The 6729-nt window shown below is 32.6% G+C and overlaps 1 pseudogene; it reads left to right on the top strand.

Moving 5' to 3' along the window:
* The first annotated feature begins 3245 nt into the window (after positions 1 to 3245).
* On the top strand, positions 3246 to 3605 carry LOC118526113 (large ribosomal subunit protein eL43 pseudogene; annotated as a pseudogene).
* The last annotated feature ends 3124 nt before the right edge of the window (positions 3606 to 6729 follow it).

The following is a 6729-nucleotide window of genomic DNA, read 5'->3' as shown; positions in this document are numbered from 1 at the left end:
TAAAACTTCCATCACCCTGTACACCTTAAACAATGTTATATGTCCATTGCATCTTGATAAAGCTATTAGAATTAATAAATTTAAATATAACTAAAATAAGTTTATGGCAAGAGAATAAAAGATTATAATTAAGCTACAGTGTGGGGATAAATATAAATATTCAGATCATTGTTTATAATGAAAAAGTACCATTTGTCCTAAATTTTCACTTAGAATGTTTTATTTTTTATTTTTATTTTTCTTTCTTTTTCTTTTTTTTTAATTTTATTATGTTATGTTAATCACCATACATTACATCATTAGTTTTTGATGTAGTGATCCATGATTCATTGTTTGCGTATAACACCCAGTGCTCCATGCAATATGTGCCCTCTTTAATACCCATCACTAGGCTAACCCATCCTCCCACCCCCCTCCCCTCTAGAACCCTCAGTTTGTTTCTCAGAGTCAGTAGTCTCTCATGGTTCGTCTCCCCCACTGATTTCCCCCCCTTCATTTCTCCCTTCCTACTATCTTCTTTTTTTTTTTTTTTTAACATATAATGTATTATTTGTTTCAGAGGTACAGGTCTGTGATTCAACAGTCTTACACAATTCACAGGGCTCACCATAGCACATACCCTCCCCAATGTCTATCACCCAGCCACCCCATCCCTCTCACCCCCCACCACTCCAGCAACCCTCAGTTTGTTTCCTGAGATTAAGAATTCCTCATATCAGTGAGATCATATGATACATGTCTTTTTCTGATTGACTTATTTCACACTTAGAATATTTTAAATGTTAATATGGTCACTTTCTTTTCTTTTACTTTCTCAAATTAATAGTTTTCGCAGAATGGTTTTCATCTAGCTCTCAAAAAATCATTTATAGGTTTCATTTCCCTAATAACATTTAAAAATTACCCTGGCCAATTACCCATGTTTAATAGAAATTACCCAGAAGAAAAGCCATGATGTAAGCTAAATTTATCATGGGAAATAAATTACACAGAATTCTAAAGAACACCAGATTCATAACAACATAAACATATGTATGTATAGGCATATAGACAAATATAAATATATATTTATATATTAATATATAGTATTATTATATATACTATAATAAATATATATATTTAAAATACCAGAAATGTTTATAGAATATATGTTGAATATATGTGTCCTCATATATCTACTTGAAATATAGTTTATATTTGAAATACAGTTTAGAAAACAGTATGGTGGTTTCCCAAAAAGTTAAAAATAGACCTACCCTATGATCCAGCAAATGTGCTACTAAGTATTTACCCAAAAAATAAAACAATACTAATTCTAAGGGATACATGCACCCCGTGTTCATAGCAACATTATTACAATAGCGAAATTATGAAAACAGGCCAAACGTCCACTGACTAATAAATGGATAAAGAAGATGTGGTATATATATATATACAATGGAATAATACTCAACCATAAAAAAATGAAATGTTGCCATTTGCAATGACATGGATGGAACTAGGGAGTATTTTGCTAAGTGAAATAAGTCAGAAAAAGACAAATACCATATGATTTCACTCATATGTAGAATTTAAGAAACAAAACCAACAAGCATAGGGAAAAAAAGAGAGCGAGAGACAAACCAAGAAACAGACTCTTAAGTATAGGGAACAAACTGATGGTTACCAGAGGGGAGGTGAATGGGGAGATGGGTTAAATAGGTGATGGGGATTAAGGAGTGCACTTGTTGTGATGAGCACTGGGTGTTGTATGTAAGTGTTGAATCACTAAATTGTTTACCTGAAACTAATATTACAATATGTTAACTGGAATTTAAATAAAAACTTTTAAAAAAAGGAATATAGTTTAATAAAATTTGGAGACAACAAATAACAATAATATGTATATATGATATTAATATGTAAGTAGTATGAGAATATATATTTGGTGACACATCCTCACTGAAAGTCTAACAAGTTCATTTAAAATATGCATATACTTATATGTATACATATATAGGTGCAATCTAAATTTTTGCTACAGTTGACATAGTTTCAGAAAAGACAGGTTCACAAATTTTTTACAATTATTAATGGAGAAGAATAGTTTTCAAATCATCCTAATCATGTTGGGTTTTGCCCCACAAAAAAAAAGTTTTATAGAATACTTGAAATTTGTTAATTCATTAGAAATAAAGCCTCATTTTATTCTTGTTTAAAAAATTAACTTTTAAAGTTTCAATGTTAATCGCTCACTGCTTCCTTGTCTGGGAAGAATAACATAACATAAAATCAGTGACGTGTTTGTTTTATTTTCTAAAGTCTAATGTGAGGAAATAAAATCTACTTAGCATGAAAACGTCCTTTTTCTATTAAGATGCTTCTATTTTTAAATGTTGGTATTTGCCTATGAAACCAAAATATTGGTTTATAGGAAAGAAAAATGGAATTTTGGTGTCTCAGTTCTTGCTACTATGAAAAGAATCAATACAGTAAGGCTGAAAAAAAAATGAAATCGCAGTATCTAAATTTTTGCTAAGATGACTATTGAAATAGTCAAGATATAAAGGCTTACTGAAATAAATCCATGTGGAAAAAAAAAAAAACATGTAGAGAAGAGTGTTTTCATAAATTTAACAATTACTCCACTAAAGAATTTAAAGACTGATGAAATTTGATGAATTCAATTCAGATAATTCAGATCAAATCTTTGCTTTTAAATATCTTGTGCAAGGAGAAAACAGAAACTGAATAGCCAATATGTTTGATTACATATTGGAATTACTGAATAAAATGTACTAGAACAATATAGCTTTGAAAAATATGTGCAACAGATATGATAAGAAAGAGAACTAAAAAGCATTTGAACAATAATACTCTTTGTCATACTGAAGATTTTAAGCACTTAACAAGTAAACAGAAAGCCACAAAAACCTCAATGTTCTGACATTTTCTGAAACTACACAATTACAGTATTTTGATTGTTACAGAATGATTTATAATTCATCTCTCTTCATATTTCTTTCTTTCTCCTTCCTTTTCCTCTAAAGGCTCTAAACTTGCATAATTCAGGAAGGAACTCTTGCTTTTAAATTTGTCTAATTAGTACTTTTAAAGCTCATGACTACATTTAAATAAAATAGATATCAAGTGACCTGGTGTATAGCAGTCTCTGTGTCAGATATCAACCACAACTCAGAGTAACTGAATTTGAAATCCTTTGTTCATGCAGGATCTCTAGTCAAAAACCACAACTTCGAGTCTCTTCCTCTCTGGGCTCAGACCTAGTTTGCGGCGACATGGCTAAACGCACCAAGGTCAGAATTGTGGATAAATACGGGACCCATTACGGTGCCTCCCTCAGGAAAATGGTGAAGATTGAATAAGCCAGCAAGCTAAGTACTTGCTCCTTCTGTGGCAAAACCAAGATGAAAAGACGAGCTGTGGGGATCTGGCATTGTGGCCCCTGCATGAAAACCATCGCTGGTGGCGCCTGGACCTACAACACCACTTCTGCTGTCACAGTAAAGTCGGCCATCAGAAGACTGAAGGAGTTGAAAAACCAGTAGAAGCTCCACCATTTGAAACATCGCTAACCTATAATAAATGGGTTAATTTATGTAAAACACACACACACACACACACACAACTTCTTAAAAATGTGATTTAGTCATTTCTACATTAATATAATATTTCAGTGAGAATAAAATCTTTTTTTTATAAAAACAACCTTAACCTATCTAAGTATATTTAGACTTTAAACCCTGATCTAATTTTTAAAAAGGATTGGTATAATAAAGAATATTAAAGAAAAAAATAAACTTTGTCAAACAATGCAGACCCCTTTAGAAAATAAAAGTTGGAAGAAGAGGAGGAAGAAGAAAATAAATGCTCTAACTACAGGAGCAATAAAGTGATACAGATTAAAACTGCCCATTTACACAATTTCTGGATGGAATAAAGGATATGCACAGTAGGACCAGCGAAGGTACTCTATGACCAGGTGATTTTGTTTGAAGTGATTTGGGAAGTCATATATCTAACTCAACAGACAACAGTTGGCACCACTCCCTGGAAAATGTCAGATGATGTATCTCATGACTATAAACTCAATTCTAAGTTTGAATATTTCAGAAAGTTTCAGAAGCATACTACTGGAGAGTTTCTTGGAATCATGATAATTATATTAGCAAAATAATGATAATGATCAGCACTTCTCCCAAGTAGGTAGAGTTACTTCCCACCACTTTGAATTTTTGAAACTCAAAGACCTTACCAATCAAGATTAACCCTTATATGTCAAAATCCCCGATTAAATTTTTAGAGAAGGTTATATAGGAAGAGAATCAATAGGTTTCTTTGAATTTTAATTGCTTTGCTTTTATTCTTTCCTAAAAGAGTCTTCATACAGCTGTATTAAATTGTCCTGGGAGCCAATCTTTGGAGAATGCCTTTCTTATATATCCATTTACTTTGGAAAGGAAATAAAACTCAGTTTACATGTCTAGTTATACCTCTATGGTGGATCCTCTTGAACTTATCTCACTTACTCTTAGAAACCAGGAGGGAGGTCTGTGGGTAGGACTAGAACAGACAGAACATGGGCTGATATAGGATGAGTGGATGAGGGGCTAGGGTATTATGTACCCCTTCCTCACCTGACGATTATTAAACTTTTAGAAGATTAAAATGGCCTAGACAAAGACTTTAATAAAGTAAAAATTACACAAATGACTGGCTTTAGAGATTTTCTTTAGAAATGAGAATATCACTTAGAGTTTCAATAGTTCAAAATGGGCATTATTTGTAAAAATTTTCACGTTAACTAGTTGATTATAGCTCTTTTCTCTTTATTTAGGTTGTCAGTATTCTGATCATAGGAAAAACAGGCTAGGGATAGAATGAACAAAGAAGAACAGGGCACAGGGAATCATAGCAAACTAACAGAAGAGGGGACATACAAGAAAGGCAGCTAAAAATAATTTATGCATTATATGAACTTTTCACCTGGAACATGTGACCTTATGCTGAGTGGTCAAAGCCATAGAATAAATATAATTCATCATCCTAAAGTGTTGATCTCACCCCAAAATTTTGGAGGTAAAGATAAATAATTTAACCAATTAATTCAAATATTTAAATGTGAAAGCAGAAGTAATCTATAGATGTAATGCAGTTTTTATCAAAATCCCAAAATCCCTTCTATAGAAATAGAAAGAATAATTCTAGTATTCCTATGGAGCCACAAAAGACCTCAAATAGCCAAAACAATCTTTAAAAAGAAGAACAAAGCAGGCTGCCTGGGTGGCCCAGTAAGTTAAGTATCTGCCTTTGGCTCAGGTCATCTTCCCAGGGTTCTGGGATCTAGCCCCATGTCAGGCTCCCTGCCCAGCAGGGAGTCTGCTTCTCCCTCTCCCTCTGCCTGCCACTCCCCCTGCTTTTGTGCTCTCTTACTGTCTCTCTCACTGTCTCTCCCTCTCTCTCTCTCTCTCCCTATCAAATAATAAAAAAATTTAAAAAAAGAACAAAGCTAGGTACATCACATTTCCTCATTTCAAAATATATTACAAAGCTACAGTAATTCAAACAGTATGATGCACATATGTCTACATAGATGTTCAGAGCCATTTATTAATAATAGCCCCGAATTAGAAATAACCCAAATGCTCATCAGCAGGTGAATATATAAACAAAATATGGTATATCCATACAATAGAATACTACTCAGCAATAAAAGGAATGAACTAATATACATTATACAGATGAATCTCAGAGCAGTCCCATTAGAAAATTCAAACTGATCTATAGTGACAGAAAGCAAATCAGTGGTTCTGTGGGGTCAAGGTGAAAGAAGGGATGAACCGCAAGGGGGTATGAAAAACCTTTGATATGATGGAAATGTTTTATATCATGATTGTAATGGAGGCTTCATGAGTGTACACTTATATCAAAACTAATCAAATTACACATTTAAGATGAATAGTTCTATCTCAAGTCATACTGCATAGTTACTTAAAAAAAAAGAAAAACTATGGTACTGGCATAAAAGCACATACAAACTAATGGAACAGAATACAGATCCCAGAAATAAATCCATGCATATACAGTCAACTGATCTTTGACAAGGGTGCTAAGCTTACACAATGAAGAAAGGATAGTCTCTTTAACAAATGGTGTTAGGAAAACTGGGTATCACATGCAAAATAATAAAACTGGATCCTTATATTATGCAATACACAAAAATCAACTCAGAACAGATAAAATATTTCAATGCAAGATCTGAATATACTCCTGAATAAACTCCTGAATATAATACTCCTAGAGAAAAAAAAAAAAAAAAACACAGAAGGAAAGCTTATTTATATTGGTCTTGACAAAAACCTCATGGATGTGACATGAAAAGCATATGTAACAAAAGCAAAAATAGACCAGAAGGACTAAATCAAATTGAAAAGCTTCTGCACAGCAAATTATTTGCAAACCAAAAATCTGATAAGGGGTTAATTTCCAAAATATATAAGAACTCCTGCAACTCAACAGCAAAATATTAATAATCCAATTAAAATATCAGCATCGCACTTAAATATCCATTTTTTCAAAGATGACACACAAATGGCCCACATGTATATGAAAAGATGCTTAGCATCATTAATAATCACAAAAACACAAATCAAAACCATGATAATACCTCACACCTGTTGGGATGACTATTAAAAAAAAAGATAAATGTTGGCAAGGATGCCAAAAATT

The sequence above is a fragment of the Halichoerus grypus genome, chromosome 12, assembly GCF_964656455.1.
Source record: "Halichoerus grypus chromosome 12, mHalGry1.hap1.1, whole genome shotgun sequence".
Lineage (NCBI taxonomy): Eukaryota > Metazoa > Chordata > Mammalia > Carnivora > Phocidae > Halichoerus > Halichoerus grypus.
Note: the sequence above shows the minus strand (reverse complement) of the source record. Positions and strands in the feature narration are given on the sequence as shown.